Below are 22048 nucleotides of genomic sequence, written 5' to 3' on the forward strand. Positions count from 1 at the left end.
GGTTTGAAATCGATTTTAGTATGACCAAAGTAATCAGAGCATAGTTATTTCAAATAACAAATTTTATGTCATTTCACAACTGGCATTATTCAAGGCAAGATATAATTTCTTTAAGTAAACATCAGGGCCAAAAGTTAATTTTTCAGAACCATCTTAATGCCGTTGCACAAACGGCATTATTCTCTTAAACTTGATTGGTGAGTCATGTTTCATTACTGGCAAAATAGAGGAGTGCAAGAAAAAGTTCGCAGATGCAGTCAGATGCAGGTTTGTTGAATAATTAATTCGGAACAATTTTATCATTGATACTTTCACTAATTAAAGAGGAAATAATTTTGATTAGACACCTTTAATGTTGTCGTGGATTAAGCTTTTGTAAGTGTAATTAACATGTAATTATTACTCGAAAGAAGGCATGTCCAAAGCGTAAGTACTGTTTTGGAAAAAAACTGGTAAACAAACCAAAATTTATGTTTACAAGAAAGAACATTTCTTGAACTATGTTGTTGTTACCATTGTGTAGACATTTGTCATATCAGGAAACCAAATTTTGTATGGTCTCTTCACGGAAGGAGGCGGCCAGTAAAGGCAGTCACTATTGAACACCATCTATTGCGTCGCTTACTGCTTGTTGAGTTCCTACCTATTGGTGTAACCGTCAGTGCGGTACGATACTGTGGAACATTCAGAAAGATTCGTCGCGAAACTCAAAACAAAAGGTATGGAATGGTAAGCTAGGGTTTGTGTTACTTCATGACATCCCACATCCCCATTGTGCTGGTTTCACATAAAAACTTATTCAACCATTCGGTAGGGAGGAGTTCAATCACTCCCCCCAGTGCCCCAATCAAGCACCTTCTGACAACCATATGTTCTCGAACCTGAAGCGTTGTTTTGGAGGAAGGCGCTTTGACAGCGATGCCGACGCAAGAAACTGTGTTCAGCACCGTGCTTCGTGTATCGTTAGGGCTAGAAAGTTCAGCGTAAAAGTTCCCTTAGCGTTACCTGAGAATGGTTCAAATGGCTCTGAGCACTATGGGACTTAACTTCTGAGGTCATCAGTCCCCTATAACTACTGAAACCTAACTAACCCAAGGACATCACACATGTCCATGCCCGATGCAGGATTCGAACCTGCGACCGTAGCGGTCGCGCGATTCCAAACTGTAGCGCCTAGAACCGCTAGGCCACTCCGGCCGGCGTTACCCGAGAAATATGGGTACAGTCCCAGTCCCAGTGCTAGGCGATAATTTTCATTCGCTAAAACAATTTTAAAAAATTGTTTGGATCGAGCTTTTAAACCTTTACACTGAAGAAACTGGTATAGGCATACGTATTCAAATACAGAGTTATGTAAACAAGCAGAGTATGGTGCTGTGGTCGGTAACGATAATATAAGACAGCTAGTGTCTGGCGCAGTTGTTAGATCGGTTATTCGTGCTACAATGGCTGGTTATCAAGATTTAAGTGAGTTTGAACGATATGTTACAGTTGTCGCTCTAGTGATGGATTCCAGTGTCTCCGAGATAACGATGAAGTGAATATCAGGAAGCCGGTAAAACATCAAATCTCCGACATCGGTGCTGCCGGGAAAAGATCCTGCAAGAACGGGACCAACGATGACTTAAGACAAACGTTCAACGTGACAGAAGTGCAACGCTTCCGCAAATTGCAGCAGATTTCAGTGCTGGGCCATCAACAGGTGTCTGCGTGCGAACCATTCAACGAAACATCATCGACATGGGCTTTCGGAGCCCAAGGCCAAATCGTGTACGCTTGATGCCTGCACGACACGAAGCTTTATGCCTCGCCTGGGCCCGTCAACACCGACATTGGATTGCTGATAACTGGAAACTTGTTGCCTAGTCGGAGGAGTCTAGTTTGAAATTATCGAGCGGACGGACGTGTACGGGTGTGGAGGCAACCTGATGAATGAAAGGACCCTGCATGTCAGCAGGGGACTGTTCCAGCTGGTGGAGGCTCTGTGAAGGTGTGGGGCATGTGCAGCTGAAGTGGTATGGGACTCCTGATACGTCTAGTTACGACCCTGACAGGTGACACATACGTAAGCATCCTGTCTGATCACCTGCACCCATTCATGTCCACTGTGCATCCCAACGGACTTGAGCAGTTCCTGCGGGACAATTCGACATGCCACACGTTCATAATTGCTACAGAGTGACTCCAGGAACACTCTTCTGAGTTTAAACACTCCCGCTGACCACCAAACTCCCCAGACAGGAACGTTATTGAGCGTATCTGGGATCACTTGCACCGCGCTGTTCAGAACAGATCTCCACTCCTCGTACTCTTACAGATTTTGGACAGCCGTGCAGGATTCATGGTGTCAGTTCCCTCCAGCACTGCTTCAGAGATATTAGTCGAGACCACGCCACGTCGTGTTGCAGCACTTCTGCATGATCACGCAGGCCTTACACGATATTACACGCGTGTACCAGTTTCTTTGGCTCTTCAGTGTATTTAGTCATTCATTTGCGTGGAAGGTAAATATTTTATAGAAACTACCTAATCGACTATGTACCCACGAATCACACCCATGCATACAAAGCCGTTTACATTTCAAGCTTTTGAAATATAGTCGGTTTAGCACGTCACTGATATGGAGAATTACTATTCACATTCACCTCTTGGTACTTCACAGTCTCACAGTAAGTCCATCTCTAACCAGTACTGCTAACAGACTGACTCCAAGGTGACAAGTGGACTCTCCTGACCCCTGGGTGCATACAGACCTTCTCATGGCAGCATCTGCGTGACTATGCAGAAAGTACTAACTATTAATTCATATGTGATACAGAAGAGCTAGAACGCTCACCTTAAACAGAAAAAAAGGGACGATTACTCGAATAAAGACGTGCTTTCAACATCTGCATTACTTTGTAAGTTATTATAAATTAAATATATGTATTTTCTATATCATAATTGAAAATATCTCGGGAACGCATTTTGCGATTACAACAAACAAGGAGCTTACAGTTACATCTCGCAGAGCTGTGTCTGTCAATCATAGTAGACTCACCAGTAAAAACAGTTTTTTTTGTTAAATAACTATAAATGTTCTAAAACCAGCGGCAGTAGCATAAACTAGAAATAAGCAGAAAATTATTGGAATTTATAGTGTAAATTATCTACTAATTCTTATTCCTAAAAACCTTAACTAAGAATAGCTACGGAAAAATGTTTTTAATAAGGCAACTATGCCGAATAGAAGAAAACAAGTGGTAGCATGAGAATTCTCGCAAAATATCTGCATATAATGATGTATAATAACTATGTTAAATGTTTGAAGTAAGAATTTCATCAGTTGTCTTACGAAATTGTTGATTTGATTTCAGCAGTAATAGATCCAGGTTTTATAAGGGTGACGGCCATCTTTAAACAGGGAGTCGGTGAGCCGTTGTGTTTGATGAGTCGCAACATAGCAGCTGATTTATGAGCGCTGAACTCAGGACTTAAAGAATTTCGTGGTGGGTTTGTAGGAACCCGTAATTTTATTTCGTTTTGCGGAGTATTCTAAGTGCCCAGTCCGTGCGTAAAGAATTTCGTAATGTGTCAACTCCGTAGGGCAACCTCGTGGGGACTTAATCAGTTTTAGGCTGTTGCATACAGCTACAAGTTACAGTAGCACTGGGTTTTTAGAGTAACATTGGTGCTGAACTGGTGCTGTGAAAGTTTAACTAAAAGCTCAAGGGATTTATTGCAAAATAGTCGACAGCCTCCACTGGGATATAAAACTTCGATCTGACTGTGAGGTTACAAGGATAAACTGTGTTTCATACATGTTTTCAGCGTGTTTATGGGAGAAGCAATAAACTTTAATTACAAATAACTTTAAACAACTGCGAGCGAGTACCTAACTTCTAGTGTAGTAAAACCTGTCTGCATTTATTTTTAAAAAAATGTTTTGGGTACATTGCGACATGGCGCATAACTCGCAGCTAAATTATTGAGTCCAACCACGTACTACGGATGTCCATTGAAATGTATTATGCTGGGTTGTGTGTGGGTGGTACTTCCGTTTATAGGAAAAGTGATCTGAATTTTGGCAAGTTTTCCAAAACATTAATTCGTCACCCACGACAGCGTTAGCAAAGATTCGTAGAACGGTCGCATGGATCAGCTGGTCCTCTTAGTTTATCGGCAATTCCACCACCACAATCAATTGTACTTCACCGGTGTGTATAAGAAACTACCCATGATCGTAACCGAAGGTTTCCAGGACATGTATGGCTCTGAGCACTATGGGACTCAACTGCTGTGGTCATCAGTCCCCTAGAACTTAGAACTACTTAAACGTAACTAACCTAAGGACATCACACAGGCCCGCAGCTCGTGGTCGTGCGGTAGCGTTCTCGCTTCCCGCGCCCGGGTTCCCGGGTTCGATTCCCGGCGGGGTCAGGGACTTTCCCTGCCTCGTGATGGCTGGGTGTTGTGTGATGTCCTTAGGTTAGTTAGGTTTAAGTATTTCTAAGTTCTAGGGGACTGATGACCATAGATGTTAAGTCCCATAGTGCTCAGAGCCATTTGAACCATTTGACATCACACACATCGATGCCAAAAGGCAGGATTCGAACCTGCGACCGTAGCAGCAGCGTGGCTCCGGACTGGAGCGCCTAGAACCGCACGGCCACCGCGGCCGGCAGGACATGTATCTTCTCGCTTATAAACTTGATCTCATACACAGTCGTCTCAGGGAACAAATCACTGCAAGGTTTTAGCAATACTATATCACACGTTCGATAATAATCTTCATTCAGTAAATAGTATAAATGCTGCCCAACTAGTGCAGTCAGTAGACTTCGGGAATAGATTACTCGAGTTCGCGAGTAGGATTCCGGCTATAGGAGTAATTTTTTTTTTCTAATTTTGAGCTGCTGAAAACTGCTATACAGGGACTCGCAAACTCGGGCAAAACTCTGCCCACAGCACTAACTATGCTACATAGTTATACCGTGTTGAAGAAAAACAGTTGTCATTCATGTGACTACAGTGAGTTTATTTCACGAGAATTTTCTACCGCATATATCCATGAAACGAAATTTTGCAGAAGGTATTTTTTTGCTGTTAGCATGCAAGGAATCGCGATTTGTCTTCCGTATTCTCGTTTACCCCGTATATTTAAGGAAATAGCGCTGATCCTTCAGCATGCACAACTTTCTTCTTTAATACTCATACATGTTTCATTGAAGTTTCACCAGCCTTAACGGGTTTTATTTTACACTGTCCAGTCACCTGTCAAAAGTCTAAATTACCAACTTTTGCAGCGCGAACCGTTGCGATACGTACAACAAGAGAGTCAGTGTTCTGCGACGTACTGACAGGGATGTGGAGTCATATCGACTCCAGTGTCATGGCTAACTGGGCTTGGCTTCTCGTCTGAGCATCCACGGCGCGGTCTCACATATTCTTGATCTGTATAAATCGAGCGAGTTTGGGCCAGAGAGCATGGTAAACTCATCCTAGCGTCCGAACCACCCACGCACACTGCAGACTCATGTGGATCGACTATGCCTTCCACAATGACGACATCACCCAGGGAATGCCACAGAAACATTATCCACACCATAGATTTCCCTTCTGCTGCCTGGAAGCTTCCAACGATTGTTTAATACTGTTTGATGATGATGATAATGATGTTTGGTTTGTGGGGCGCTTAACTGCTCGGTCATCAGCGCCCGTATAATGTCCCAGTCTTTACACGGTCCAGTTTTAGCCACATTCACGAATGATATGGTTATGATGAAGTGATGAGGACAACACAAACACCCAGTCCCCGGACAGAGAAAATCCCCAACCCAGCCGGGAATCGAACCCTGGACCCTGTGATCCAGAGGCAGCCACTACACCACGAGCTGCGGAATTAACGGGAGGTTTACTATCTTTACGTTAAAAAAATCGTTTTTTTAATTACATTTTTGGATCCATGAGTGTTTAGAATCCACCACTGAAACGGTTTTTCCGAATACAGAACGAAAATGTTTGTTGTTCGCGGTTGAACAAATAAATGTACCTGCCTAAAATCGGCCTTCTTTACGCACCAGTTTTTTTTTTTTTTTTTCTTTCGGAGGACGAGTTATTGTACCGCTTCTTGGGAGAAAATGCGCAATATTCAAATGAAAGTTTGAACTTCCGCCTTTGCTCTTCTACATTTCTGGTCGAACACATTTCAGTTTGTGGAAGAAATATCAATAAACATTTTGGCCAAATTTGGCATTGATATCTATAACACATCCCGAGAAAAAAATTCTCAAAGAACATGCGTTTTTTAGGCCAAAGATAGTAAACCTCCCATTAAGGGTGTTTGCTTTCAGACATTTCACGTCATACATGCCAACGGTCATGTGTCCGATAGACCATAAAACGTCATTCATCTCTAACGTCTAGTTGCGTTACTGGCGCGGAAATTCCAGTCTTCGTCGCTGATGAGGAGCAGTCGGCAGGGGTGCGCGAACCAGGCGTCTGCTGCGGAGACCAATACGCAGCAACGTTCGGTGAACCGTGGTTGGAGAGACACTGCTGGTACCCTCTTAGTTGATATGGGCGGTCAGTTGCTCAACAGTGCACGTGTATTCGCCCCTACGCATCTCTGCTGTCGTAGTTCACGCCTGTTACGTGTGATCCTTTGTGCACAAGAGTTGCCTCGGGTTTTGGATAGCGCCATTTCGCCATGTATGGTATACCTTTACCATGGCGACATGTGAATCATTTACAAACTTAGCCGTTTCGGAAACGCTTCCACCCTTGGCCGGAGAGCCAATGATCAGGCTCTTTTGGGAGTCAGAAAAATCGCTCAATTTCAGCTTTACAATAACAACTGCTCAGTTTCTTTCCGCGCCCCCCAGATAGGTCTTATATAGCTGCCACTGGTTGTGCTGCCACCTGCCGTGTGTGAGTGATCATTGCACATTGACGTCGAACGTGGGTGGTGGCCAAATTAATGTGACTGTATTGTCTATTTCTGTCGAATAAGAGGAAAACTTTTTTGCATGACAATAGGTACGGGTGTGGGATTACGGTATCTATATGCATGACGTCGTTAACAAAATATGTACCTTCATATCACACACCGACGTTGCTGTATCTGTCATCTGAACTATAGTTGACATTTAATTCCAGTTTGCTATCTGCAAGCAACCATGTTTTCTCAGTTATGCATTATGTATCTTTGCCGAAATTTATAGCCTAAACGGAGTCTATCGCAGCTTTTCGCTTAGTTAATGTTGGCCTACAGCACTGCAATTGCCTTAAACGCTGCTGTCAACACCAAAATTTGTTAACTGTCTTTTACTACCGTTTGACAGGTTTATGTACTAGCATTTGAAAATATAGTGAGAACACGTTACTTGTGATAAGTTTTAAAAACTTGTGAGGAAAGGCGGGCTGGGGAGAAGGTTCACGTATTTATTTTTAGCTGTTTCCACGTTACCATGCCTTTGTGCAGTGTGTATTTATTGTTGCCGATCGTGTCAGTGTTTACCACATATTGATCTGTTCAGCTGTCTTCTTTTTTGTACTCTGGGTGAAATTTCGAACTTTGCATTGACAACAGGCTCTGAGGTACGTATATATTTGCGCGTCTCTCTCTTGCTCTCTCTCATGTGTGTGTGTGTGTGTGTGTGTGTGTGTGTGTGTGTGTGTGTGTGTGCGTGGGTGTGGGTGGGTGGGCGGGTGGGTGGGTGCGCCCATGTGTGTGTGCTTGTGTGTGTTCGTGTGTGTGCTTTTTGTTACGTGCTTCTGTTGTGTATTACTTCGTACACGACATTAAGGACAGATGGGCTACAGACTGGTGCAGCAGCTGTCGTCGTAGGGAAGCTAGACAGGAGTAGAAATGATTAGCAAACACGTAAAGACAGTAAACAGAAGCTTTACATAAACTGAACTTTCTCCATGCGTTGTCAGAAAACTTTACATGAGAACGAACAGCAATAAAATCGAGAAACTTCCTGGCAGATTAAAACTGTGTGCGGGACCGAGACTCGAATCTCATTCTGAAAACATCCCATAGGTTGTAGCTAAGCCATGTCTTCGTAATATCCTTTCTTTCAGGAGTGCTAACTCTGCAAGGTTCGCAGGAGAGCTTCTGTAAAGTTTGGAAGGTAGGAGGCGAGGTACTGGCAGAAGTAAAGCTGTGAGGACGGGGCGTGAGTCGTGCTTGGGTAGCTCAGTTGGTAAAGCACTTGCCCGCGAAAGGCAAAGCTCCCGAGTTCGAGTCTCGGTCCGGCACACAGTTTTAATCTGCCAGGAAGTTTCATATCAGCGCACACTTCGCTGCAGAGTGATAATCTCATTCTGGAATAAAATCCAGAAATTACAAGAACTAAAGGACGTCCTACAGTGTGAGGCTCCGGCTACTAGAAAACTGTCAAAAGACTGACAGACTGAAGACTGTCATAGGCACTGACTAGGAATGGGCCGTGCAGCTGTAGCTGGCTACCCTCTATCGCGGCCGCATAGTGCACTCGTGGTCGGAGCAGCTGAAGGCATCGCTGAGCAGGCGTGTACCCTGAATTCCCCGGGCTTCCGTAAGACCACTGTGGGCGACTTTCGGAAACTTGCGTTTCCGTTACCAACTTTGAGACGATCTTCAAATAGTTCCAATGCAAAAGCCCACTATCCATTTATTATCTCTTTCCCTTCTACTACGTATTTCTGTATACGGTAGTTTTCTTCACCTACCAGTCTCTGAGGAGAGCTGTTGCTGCATTTACGAATTTGTAGATTAATGTTTATTCTGTTTGTGTCTGTTGGACTGTGATTCACATCTGCAAGGTGTTCTGAGAATGTAGAAGGAGCTTGAATTCTTCAGAAGGCAATTTTACGCCCCTACAGCGTCTCTTGTCCTGCGACTGTCTCTTTAGCTGAACACTATAACAACAGGTGTTGTAGGTGAGGTATGAAACCTATATCACGACTACTTTTACCTGCGGCAAATCGTGGGAAACTTGGAGGTATCGATTAAATGTTGATTCTCCCGGCGTAAGGCAAATTTGTGCTTCCCTTTCAGCAAGTAGTTCACTGGACGATCTCTTACCGCCTGGTACCCTCATAACTGTTCACAGTTACATTTACCATAATTTCTCTCTCACAAGCCGGAACATTTCTCCTAAAATAAGTAAAATGGACGTAATTTGGGAGGCAGAAACTGGAACACTTGTATTAAACACAAAAAAGTGAATTAATTCATAGAAATATTTTCTCGTCTTTATGACTATTACCGTCTGCAGCTATAACAAAATAACTCGCTTTTGAAAGAGCATCGTATATTTGATTACCACTTTCGTCCACTAACACTGATTTCAGAATCTCTCTTGATTTTGTTCTGCCCAACGTCACACTTATTGCTCCTTCAAAATCATTAAAAAGTTCGAATCTCAGCCTAGAAGTACAGCCCACATTTCAAAGACATATGATGTTTAATGGTATGATATCACATTGTTAATTCCGCTTCTGTTACTAATTGTCGCTGTTTAAATGAATCTGACCCGAAACAACTATCCGTTTTTCTTACGCGCTTGCAGCGTACGAGATTCATGCTTTAGAGTAGCTAAATTATTCTTAATACCAGGTGGTTATAATCAAAGTGCATCTACTCACAGAGGCTCAGCGTGGGCTGTAATTATCGTATGGCAGTGCAACTTAGCACATATTGTAATGCGTTAATTTGGAACAGATTTAACTAGAAAATAAATTAGTTCCGATTTTGGCAACCAGATGTGAAGCTGGCGCTGTGAATGCAAGTAAGACATAGAGAGGTTTCCATATGTAATCCATTACGAACAGAACGTGGGCAGAAAAGGTCAAACAAGTGAGAAGCGCATAATGTTGGTCTTATTATTAACGGCTGATTGCAGTATTTCTTCAATATGAACACCGGAACGTCAAGGAGACGATGTACAACTCCTTATTTGCACCCAGTGGCCAAAATTGGAATTTTTTTTTTCCAGCGTAAATCGGTTCCACATTAATGCGTTACAATATGTCTTCCATCGTGTGCAATGGAAACATAACAGAAATTACACATTCTATTTCAGAAACACCTCTCCATCGTTTGTGAATAACCATTTTTTTGGATATTTTTCTTCGAATGAACACTTTCTCTTCGACATTTTGAGTTCACTTGAAACAATGAATACTTCAATAACAATTTAACCGCGATAGGACTCAGAGAAAGAGAGAACGACGTCGGTGCAAAGCTTAAACTGAAGTGATACAGGGTGTTTCAAAAAGAATATACGTATTTCGAATGCATATATTTATTGAACATAAGACATACGAATATGAAACTTTACACACATATTTACGAACCTCTCAAGTTCAGATTACAGATGTTCAATAAGTCCTCCATCAACGACATGAGCAATATCGCATCGATATTCAAATTCCTCCCATACACGAGCAAGCATATCCTTCATCACTGATGTTATGGCAGTATGGATCCGGTTCTTCAACTCTTCGAAGTTCTGTGGTACATAAACTTTGTCTTTAACGAAACCCCTCATGAAGAAGTAAGAGGGTGTCAAATCCGGTGACCGTGGAGTCCAGCTGAGACATGCTAAGTCGCCAGCTCCTTGACGACCAGTCCAACGGTTCGGTAGAGTTTCATTCAGACTTTCACGCACTTGGTGACTCCAGTGAGAGAGCCCTGTCTTGTTGAAAAATGAAGTAGTCTTCACGCAGCCTCGGAAACCACCAGTTTTGATAACATAGCGAGTTATTGCTGACCATTAACCGTGTTCCCATCAAAGAAGAATGAGCTGTAAACAGATGACCAGGATATCGCACAAAACACATTGCTTTGAGCGAATTTCGTACATGATCGATAGCTGCATGTGCGTTCCGTAGGCCCCAAATTCGAACACTGTGTTTGTTTACCTGACCATTAACACGGAAATTCGCTTCATCACTGAACAGGATGCATTGTGCAAAAGTGTTATCATTGTCAATAGCATCAAGAATCTCGTTACAAAATGCCAAACGTTTGCGTTTGTCGTCAGGACGCAGAGCTTGTAACAACTGTAACTTGTACAGCTTCATAACCAACCGAAATCTCAAAACACGCCAAATTGTTTTTGTAGGCAGCTGTAACTCCCGACTGTAATGACGAGTTGATTTTGAAGGACTGCGTTGGAAAGCAGTTTGAATTCGTGCAACATTTTCTTCAGGAACACGAGGGCGGCCAGGACTCTTTCCTTTACATACACATCCTGTATCTATAAACTGTCGATACCATCTGCGAATGTTCCACCCATTCCGAGGATCAGTTTGGTACCACAACCTGAAACATCTTTGCACTGTACTCACGGAATTGCAAACTCGAGAACACAAAATGATTTCTGCTGTGGAGTAGCCATTTTAAATCTATGACGGTTACCAAGCAAAACAGAAGACAACTGACATCTAGCGGCTATTAATATAAACTAGACTATGTATTCGTTTCTCCAATAGCCGAGCCGAGGCGCAACGATCGATAGCTTGGACAAAATAATACTTTGTAATACGTATCTTCTTTTTGAAACACCCGGTATAAGGGACAACAATGGATATTCAGCAGCTATATCGCGCAGTAACACTTCTTAAGAGACTCAGTCAGCTTCGATAGTAAAATCTTTCGACATTTAGCTTAACACCTGTAGATAACGTAAAAAATTGGAGAAAAGATGGGTGGTATGAGACTATTTCTCTGAAATTCTGAAGTATATTTCGTGACACCGACTTCTTTAATCTAAAACCGAGACATCTGACAGCGCTATGCACAGTAAAAACAGCTTTCTAGATGAGGAAAGCATCTGACTTCACGACTGTCGTGGCTATTGGCGTTCATCGAAGGAACGACGATCCTGCTGGTGAACGTCGAATTTATGGCTGCCTTGCGAAAAGATTTACGCTGCCTTGAGGAAGGCAGGCACCACAATTTATACATTAATATTTCACTCCATCTTTCACCGTTCGTTTCAGTGGTCACTGTAGCTCTGCAATTTATCTTCCACATTGGAATGTCTACCGTTCCAGTCCTGCATACGGAGTTTGTGCACATTCAAGTGATCCTCCCACTATAAGATCAACATTCTGCACTCTTCACGCGCACATCACCGTAGTCAGGTGGCTTGTCAGTGATTTGCGGTTCAAGCATTGAATTTTTGAACGTTTGCAGATTTCTGTATGCGTGGCAAGTAGTTATTTCATCTTATTCTCCTATCTGCGAGTTATCTGCACCATGCGGTGTCTCTCGCATCCGCATTTCCGTCTCCTTCTGTCATATCTGTCCTCTTCTTGCATGGTCCAGTCTTGCATCGCACTCCTCACACCATCATTCAAATGTACCCAGGGTCTCCCTCTATTTATGTGTTGTGGAACTCTCCAGTGCCATATTTTAGATGGACATATTTCTTCTGGCTGTTTATTTTCAACTGATTACAACTTCATTTCTTACTTTGCTTCTTCCGTCACTTCACAGCTTCTTCCCCAAATCTCCATTTCCATTCCCTTAATTTCATCTCATTTACCCTGGGACTTCCCACAGTTCAGCACGACACAGAGCAATGCTCTGAACTGTAGTGTCGTATATCTTCCTTTTCAAGTTTTTTGACTTAATTTTATTCCAAATGGTGGAGTGTAATTGCTTAACGGCCAACGTTCCCTTTCCTACTCTGTTCTTTATTTGCATCGTTACTTCTACCTTCATCAGAAACGATTGTCCATAAATATATGATCGTCTACAGTTCGCTATAGATTCATCACCCGTAACGAGATCGCTTCCCATATTTCCGACAACTAAGCATTCAGTCTTTGTAAACTTAATTTTCATACCGCGCTGCCCATATTGTTCTTTAAATTTTCTTAACATATCGGATGTTCGGAAATTACCGTTACAGACTTCTAGGACTTGTAGTGGGGAGTACCTAAATAATATTTTGAATAGGAATGCATGTCCCGAAACGTATCCTTTCCGTGCTACAGTCGTTTCATACGTTTGCTGAGTAAGTATTCAACACGATATTAGCGTGAGGGGTGCTTACGTCCGATCGGTTGATGTCATTTGACGTCTGTTCTACCTCTTTGACCTGTTCGAGCCTCACTCACGGGACTGTGAGTGTTAGAGCAACATGTGTGCGTACGCGTTTGCAGAATACGCAGACACGATCCTTCGAAATGGTGAACCTCACGTTATTGGGAGAGCTGTTCGTTCCCTTGAACAAGATCGTTCTCCACAACGCACGACTCCGTCGAGTATCCTTTTCGCCACAGTTATACGACGGCTTCGAGAAATTATTCCTTCACTGTCAGCAGGCGTGACTCTAGTGCTCCAAGAAGACGCCGCCCACCAGAATTAGAAGAAGTCGTACTGCATCACGTTAAAGAGAACCCGTCAACGAGTACGCGAGCGATTTCGTTGGGCATTAGTGAGTGATATACCGAGTCATGCCTGACAGGAGGGAGAACAGGATCTCATTACTTACTCCGTTTGAAGTGGAATTAAATGTTTCTGTGAGGAACGGAAAGTGTGTCCATTGGATGCAAAATTAGATTCTATCGAACTTCGGGAGTAATATTTTATTGAGCTGTAGAGCCACTTGAGGCTTGCCCAGGTTTTGTGCACTGAACTGTATAGATGATATGATTATGGAACTGTAAATTAATTCTGTCATGTTACCTGCATCAGTTGTATTAAATTCGTAGCTCCCACAAAAACTCAATGAATTGGTTACCTGTCAATTACTTTTGCTCAGCAACAGGTAGATGTATGAAGTTCAAAGTTATATACTAAAGTCTGCGGTCACTTAATGGTTGAAAAAATTTAAGCTTTGAAATCAATTAAATCAAAATATGTCACAAATCTAGTATCGATGTCGACAACAGGCATAGATCGTCGAAATTCTCATTACCGGGATGGAAAATTAATGGCAGATCAGAACTGTCTGCTGCACCGAGATTCGAACTGGGGACATCTGCCTTTCGCGGACAAGTGCTCTACCGACTGCGCTCCCAAGGACGAACTGACGACCCACCCTCATAGCTTTACTTCCGCCAGCACCTCCTCTGCTACCTTCCAAACTTCACAGAAGCTCTCCTGCGAAACTTGTAAGACTAACACTCCTGGAAGAAAGGATACTGCGGAGACATGGCTTAGCCACAGCCTATGAGATGTTTCCAGAAAGAGATTTTCACCCTGCAGCGGAGTGTGCGCTGATATGAAACTTCCTGGGAGATTAAAACCGTGTGCCACGCTGAGATTCGAACACGAGAACATTGCCTTCCGCGGGCAAGTGCTCTTACGACAGAGCTACCCAGGCACGATGGAAGTAAATCTTTCAGGAAGGGTTGTGAGTCATGTTGGGGGCGCTCAGTCGATGGAGCACTTGCCCGCGACAGACAAAGGTCCCGAGGTCGAGACTTGGTCCGGGACACAATTTTAATCTGCCATACCAACTTTCATACCGTACATTCCGCTCCAGAGTGATAATTTCATTGTGGTATTTATATACACAATTAAGTTTGTACCAGGATTTTTCATTTCAGCGTTTAATTTTCTACACTTTTGCTTAGGCCATTGGTTTCTGCCTTGGAATTGTTCCACTTCATCATAGAGTACCCAGATTTTCATCATTAGTTTGAGTTGCAGTTTACCTCGTATCTCTAATACATTTTAAGCTATTCCCGCAAAACCTATTCTTTGTCTGAATACAAACATTCTGTTGGTGAAAAACCACATCCCGACTACAGATGCAGATTACGTTAAAACTATTAGTGTGCACAAAGTTGAATCAGTGACTTCTCTTTTAGGTTACAGCATTTTTATTAATTATTATAATGTAATTCTTCATGCTTTCCCATCGATCTGTTGACATCTTGGATATTCGGGAATCCAGCCGGATATTCGCGTCGTTCTCCAAGATGTCATTTATTATAATGTTTATAAATCATGTATCTTGTACGCTATTTCTGAAGCGAGAGTTATTCGTATGTAATTGCCATTCCCGCGAAAGTGAGTTCGTCAACAGAAAGAGTCACAGATATAATTTTGTGCCAGAACGGCATTCGTAAAAAGTACTTAAAATGAAATAAAAAGTGACAAAATACAGTCTTTAATACGAGCATCTTCAATAATCTTCAATACGAGGGCCATTTATAATGCAATATTAAGTACCAGTCAGCATTATCATGACAAGTACCGTTCTGTGTTGAAGAGTTTTCCAAACAGCAGTTACTCGTAAATTTTTTCGTTCGTTCCACTAAAGGATATTAAAATTAATTTCGTGTAGCGTATCATTCTGTGTTAATACTAAAATAATTACTTATTAAATTACATAAGAAAATTTAATCAGTTGCGATAGTTGTATATTTAATAGAATTAGTGTGTCTACTGAAATAGAACTTGTTAGTTTAACTTTATGCATACGATTATAGTGTGAGAAGTAATTGACTATTTTCACAGTTCAAGTTTTCAATGTCTGACAGTGCCCTTAGCGTACTTTAACCCAGGGAGGTATTCGCAGTCAAGCTACATTTAGCACCCGAGTATATTTTAGTGGCTTTGCCGTCTTGGGAAATGAATCTTCATAGTATATCTCTGATTCATTCAGTACTCAGAGTATGTAACATAATAACAACTTGGATGTACTTCACTTATCTACTTACCTCTTCCATAATACTGAAAAGACTCATTTACTGGTATAATTATCTCAGAAAGGGCTGATATCTGGAAGTATTACATGTATCCGTGGCAACATCTGGTGTTATTTTAGGGTCATCTCACTTAGTAAGAAGTGGTAAGTTTTCTCGGCGACATTATACTGTGTCAGGTAAGATCATTGTCTGTGTTTTTCCTCGGTGAAAACTAACGCAGATTTATCTTATAGCGTGAGATGTTTGTTACCAGACAGGAAGAGTGACCTATTTGTTTGTACTAAGCAGTTTAGTGTGGCAGCAATTGCAGCAACATGCTACTAAACCTGTTGTTTATACAGTCGTTTTCACGGTTGGATACAGAACCGCGTTATATTTGTTGATGGAAGTAACTTTAAGTGTTTTTATTTGGAATATAAACTTTACTTCACACTTGTTTCTAAGGTTAAGTAGCAATACCATGTAACAAAGTAAATATATTTGCTTCATACGTGTTCCAACAGCGATTTTTAATTATACTGGAATATAGACCGCAACTAATTCCCATATGCTGGTCGTCACGTTGTATATCCTTCCTAAGAAACATTTTCCTGACACAGTTACTTAATCGTCTATCATCGACACCAATACATTAACATAACTCATTTGTTTTCCGAGAAACTCTGAAGATGTTGAAGACTTTTATATTTTCTCAGAATTTCTACGGTAGTGAATTTAATGTTCAGTTCCCCATAACACCACAACGAAAAAATACGGTGATGATACACATTCAATGTCTGAAACATTCGCAAAATTCAATGAATGTTGAGATTTTAGTACAATCCGATGATTTTATAAATTCCATTAAAATGTTATCTATGTCTCTGTTGATCCATTGCTGCATTGGGACAATGACTGGCCAAATATCTATCAAATAAATTGGCCAAAGAGCCGTGCAGACTCAGAAGTTATTTTATTTTTGTCGAAACTGGTAGCGAAAATACAATAAAATAACTTCTCAACTGCATCACTGTTTGGCGAATTTCTTTGTTAAATGTTATCTGTGTTGCCTGTGAAGAGAGGTAGCATAAAGAGTGTTTCAGCATCATTGTCAGTGACGTTTACTGATTTTGTACCAGCTTCTGTCACAATTTTTTGCGTTTGCTTGTTGGGTGTCTCGAACCATCTGAGCGTCTTGAGAACATGAACACTAGCTACAAAATACGTTTTCTCCTCCTAGCTTCTATAGACAGCAACCATACAGTTTAGTCTCTGTATGTCCATCTTTTCATAGATGGTAGCGGGACTCGGCTGTTCGATACAGGATATCAAATTAAGCACCTTTCAGCCGTCCAATTTAAAAAATTGTTTTTTATTTGGCTACCGGTGATTTACTACAGCACCTTCAGGCCCCTGACCGAAGTGTAATAAAACCAGGGGCCAGCAATACTGCTATAAGTCGATTTCTGCTTGCTAAAGCGATACCTTCAACCATCATCTGCCGACTGAACCGTCCCCTGTTTTCATCACAATCCAGGTGGAATCTTCGTACACGTCAGTCAGGGGCCTGAAGATTCTGTGGTAAATTACCGAAGCCAAATAAAATACACTTCTGGCAATTAAAATTGCTACACCAAGAAGAAATGCAGATGATAAACGGGTATTCATTGGACAAATATATTATACTAGAACTGACATGTGATTACATTTTCACGCAATTTGGGTGCATAGATCCTCAGAAATAAGTACCCAGAACAACCACCTCTGGCCGTAATAACGGCCTTGATACGCCTGGGCATTGAGTCAAACAGAGCTTGGATGGCGTGTACAGGTACAGCTGCCCAAGCAGCTTCAACACGATACCATAGTTCATCAAGAGTAATGACTGGCGTATTGTGACGAACCAGTTGCTCTGCCACCATTGACCAGACGTTTTCAATTGGTGAGAGATCTGGAGAATGAGCCGGCCAGGGCAGCGGTCGAATGTATTCTGTATCCAGAAAGGCCTGTACAGGACCTGCAACATGCGGTCGTGCATTATCCTGCTGAAATGTAGGGTTTCGCAAGAATCGAATGAAGGGTAGAGCCACGGGTCATAACACATCTGCAACGTAACGTACACTGTTCAAAGTGCCGTCAATGCGAACAAGAGGTGACCGAGACGTGTAACCAATGGCACCCCATACCATCACGCCGGGCGATACGCCAGTATGGCGATGACGAATACACGCTTCCAATGCGCGTTCACCGCGATGTCGCCGAACACGGATGCTACCATCATTATGCTGTAACAGAACCTGGAATCATCCGAAAAAAAGACGTTCTGCTATTCGTGCCCCCAGGTTCGTCGTTGAGTACACCATCGTAGGCGCTCCTGTCTGTGATGCAGCATCAAGGGTAACCGCAGCCATGGTCTCCGAGATGATAGTCCATGTTGCTGCAAACGTCGTCGAACTGTTCGTGCAGATGGTTGTTGTCTTGCAAACGTCCCCATCTGTTGACTCATGTATCGAGACGTGGCTGCACGATCCGTTACAGCCATGCGGATAAGATGCCTGTCATCTCGACTGCTAGTGATACGAGGCCGTTGGGATCCAGCACGGCGTTCCGTATTACCCTCCTGAACCCAATGATTCCATATTCTGCTAACAGTCATTGGATCTCGACCAATGCGAGCAACAATGTCGCGATACGATAAACTGCAATAGCGATAGGCTACAATCCGACCTTTATCAAAGTCGGAAAGGTGATGGTACGCATTTCTCCTCCTTACACGAGGCATCACAACAACGTTTCACCAGCAAACGCCGGTCAACTGCTGTTTGTGTATGAGAAATCGGCTGGAATATTTCCTCATGTTAGCACGTTGTAGGTGTCGCCACTGGTGCCAACCTTGTGTGAATGCTCTGAAAAGCTAATCATTTGCATATCACAGCATCGTCTTCCTGTCAGTTGTATTTCGCGTCTGTGGCACGCCATCTTCGTGGTGTAGCAATTTTAATGGCCAGTAGTGTACGTTTGAAAACTGGACGGCTGAAAGGTGTTTAATTTGACATCCAGTGCAGCTGACGTTTCTGTCAGTCTTTCAGTGGGTCACAAATCTTGACGTTTATGGTCGTCTGTATTGTGTACTACGTTCGACTGGCCGAAGCAGGCAATTTTCGATATATTTGTATATACATGAGCCCTCTATCAGAAATTGCCGATAGAAGTCGGTCCATTAATCGAACTTTCGATAGGCACTTCGTAGTTATGTAATGTATTAAATGCTAATAAGGCAGCGAGTGGTTTTAACGCGTCTCATTGGCATACTAAAGATAAATTCGGTAATGGCTTTCCCATATTTATGATCTTACGCTCAACTTCCCGCGCTGATGAAGTGTCGGTTGCTGAAATGAAATTATTGTGGTCAAATAACGGAACAGGTGGAATATTAGAGTGCACAGATATAACAAGAGGAGTAGGCTGCGGATGAGAATGCAGGACATTCGGGTAATGGAGCACGTAGGCACGGAAAAAACGGAAACGTCTGTGCTGCGTGCGAAATGCGCGGGCGTTCCGGAGGGCCGCTCATGAATTTTAAGTTTTCTTGTTACTTTTGCATTAGACGGAACATTACCCGCATAAGTATTACAGATTACAGCGCCAGGACGAGGTCCAGTGGCCGGCCCCTACCTACGGGAGTGCTCCGAATCCTCTAGACAGAGGGAGGCCTCGTGGTTGGAAACTTTAACGTCTGGAGAGGAAAAAAAAACACAGCTCATTACAGCTCACCACAAAAGCTGTAGAAGGTTGACACACAGTGACAGTTGAAGAAGTCACATTTCGGAAAATGATGATCTCGTACAGTAAGGGTAAGCGTAGTTCTCCAAAAGGGTTCACATGAATGTATTTTGGGTTAAGAGTAGATAAAGTCGTATTTTATCGGTGTTTATTCTTCGAAATATTTTACAATTCCAGTATCCATACAATGCTGCAGTGTGGGCCATTACCTGCCATACAGCTCCAACGTGTAGCGTGCTCGACACATTGTGCAACACTTCCTTCTCGACAGGTACACTGAAGCGCCAAAGAAACCGGTATAAGCTTGCGTATGAATTACAGAGATATGGAAACGGGCAGAATACATCGCTGCTGTCGGCGTCGGCGTCGGCGTCGGCGCCTATGTGAGACAACAAGCGTCTTGCGTACTTTTTAGATCGGTTACTGCTTCTACAACGGCAGGTTATCAAGATTTAGGTGAGTGGTATAGCCGGGGCACGAGCGATGAGACACAGCATCTCCGAGGTAGCGATGAAGTGGGCGATTTTCCCGTGCGACCATTTCACGAGTGTACCGTGAATATCAGAGATCCGATGAAACATCAAATCTCCGACATCAATGCGGCCGGAGAAAGATCGTGCAAAAACAGGACCAACGACGACTGAAGAGAATCGTTCAGCGTGACAGAAGTGCAACCCTTCGCAAATTTGCTGCAGATTTCAATGATGGGCCATCAGCAAGTGTCAGATTGCGAACCATTCGACGAAACATCATCGAAATGGGCTTTCGGAGCCACCGGCCCACTCCTGTACCCTTAATGACCGCTTTACGCCTCGCCTGCGCCCGTCAACACCAACACTGGATTGTTGAAGACTGGAAACATGTTGCCTGGCCGGACGAGTCTTGTTTCAAATTGTATTGAGAGGATGTACGTGAGCGGGTATGGAGACAGACTCATGAATCCATAGACCCTGCACGTCAACAGGGGGCTGTTCAAGCTGGTTGAGGCTCTGTAATGATGTGGAGTGATATGGGACCGCTGATAAGTCTAGATACGACTCTGACCGGTGACACTTACGCAAGCTTCCAATTTTATTACCTTTATCCATACGTGTCCATTGTGCATTCCGACGGACTTGCGGAATTCAAGCAGAACAATGCGAGACCCCACACGTCCAGAATTGCTACAAAGTGGCTCCAGGAACACTCTTCTGAGTTTAAACGCTTCCTCTGGCCATCGAACTCACCAGATATGAATATTATTGAGCATATCTGGGATGCCTTCAGAAGAGATCTCCACCCCCTCGTACTCTTACGGATTTATGGACGACCCTTCAGGATTGATGGTGTGAATTCGCTCCAGCGCTACTTAAGACATTAGTCGAATCTATGCCACGTCGTGTTGCGGCACTTCTGCGTGCTTGCGGAGCCCAACACGTCATTAGGCAGGTGTACAAATTTCTTCGGCGCTTCAGTGTATAAAGACAAATGCCTGCTCGTCTCTTGGAGTCGGTCTAGCATACTCAGATGAGTATCAAGAAGATAAACACACACACATATGCCGTCACCAAAAACACCCACATGTACAGCAAGTCACCAACTTTACTCACAATACACATAAACAAGTATATATTCACGTACACTAGATATATATACTCACCATCTGGAACACTCACATGTACAGCAAGTCCTACACTTTACACACATAGACACATACATATTCACAGATGCTAGGAATATCTTTGAATATAAGAGAGACAAATGTGCGTTTATAGCAGTCGTAGATTTAGAGAAAGAGTTCGACAATGTCGGCTTGGCTACACTTTTGAAATTTAGAAGGTAGCAGGGATAAAATACAGGGAACGACAGGTAATTTACAACTCACACAGAAACCAGTCGATTGACATGCAGGAAGTCGTAGTTGAGAAGGAAATGAGACAGGATCGTAACATATCCTTGATGTCATTCAGTCTGTACGCTGAGGGTGACTGGAATACATTCGTCAAATGAGTGCGCACAGAACAACGTGGCCAACAAATGCGAAGCCGGCTGGGCAAGCGTGGGAGGAGCAGTGGTGGTAAGGGGCTGCGGGCAGGCGGAAATGCCGAGCACTAGACGCGAAGTGCCGCTCTAAACTGAAGCCTATGCTCACATTTTTTTTTTTTTTTTTTTTGTAAATGTCCACACTTGCATGGTGGCCGTCCAAAAAGATCTACTGTCACATCTGCTTTGACTGGTGTCTAAAATGAATTCCGCTTAAAATGCAACAAAAGCAGCTATATGTTTTCGCCTGACTTGTAAATCATTAAACATTTCTGGAAAGCATCACGAGGGGCGAATTTTGAATAAAACCTACATTTCTGTTGTTTGTTCATTAACATTAATTACTTTTGTCAAAACACAGCGGAGATTACGCAATTTTACCTCACAACTTTAGTTTTCAGACGCATTTCTGACAGAATTCTGGAACAGTGGTTTACCAAGTATTCAAAGTGAGGAATTAGGGACAAGTAAGGCAATAGCTTAGGAAAAATAAAATAAACGTCTAACGCCTCCACTTATGTTTTTCCCAAACCCCAAGAATTTCTCGTTATACCACGAACAGATGACTCTTAATAATTACATTCTTTCAGCGAAAACTCTGTATTTAGTGGAATAATAT

This window comes from Schistocerca piceifrons, chromosome 2 (assembly GCF_021461385.2).
Source record: "Schistocerca piceifrons isolate TAMUIC-IGC-003096 chromosome 2, iqSchPice1.1, whole genome shotgun sequence".
NCBI lineage: Eukaryota > Metazoa > Arthropoda > Insecta > Orthoptera > Acrididae > Schistocerca > Schistocerca piceifrons.